Here is a 520-nt window from a genome sequence, read left to right as displayed (position 1 = left end):
GCCCCGGGTAGGCAGGAGCACCCTGCGCTTGCAGAGGCCCGTCCCGGGGGGGAGAGGCTCGATGTGAGCCGCGAGCTGGGCCAGTAGTTGCCGGCGTGAGGCAGTGCCCGTTGGTCGCGCTGGTACTGTGCCCGGGTGGAAGGAGACGCGTTTGTTGTTCGTTGGTTCCGAGCCCTTTCCCTTTCCTTTTCTGCGCCGGGCTCTTGCCCCAGGCTGCGCAGGGCGGCTGTCGCAGCCCAAGGCTTTACTGTAAGAAACGGGAAGTTTCTTGGAGTAAAACACTTTTCTTGCTTAATTTGCTTGTTCACAAGACACAGACTGGCAGAGCGTTGGCCAGCGAGGGCAGCGGGGCTGGCCGGGGACCGGCTCTGCGCAGACGGGAGGTGCTGCTGGGGACCGTGGTGCTTCTTCGCGGCAGCCTCGGCCTCCGCAGAAGGGTTCCGCGGGGCGAGCTCTAACGTGGACGAGCCGGACCAGCTCCCGCTCTGCACCGAGATCACCTTGACGAGCGGAGCCTCCG

Source organism: Pygoscelis adeliae, unplaced genomic scaffold (genome assembly GCF_000699105.1).
Source record: "Pygoscelis adeliae isolate BGI_AS28 unplaced genomic scaffold, ASM69910v1 Scaffold496, whole genome shotgun sequence".
NCBI lineage: Eukaryota > Metazoa > Chordata > Aves > Sphenisciformes > Spheniscidae > Pygoscelis > Pygoscelis adeliae.
Note: the sequence above shows the minus strand (reverse complement) of the source record.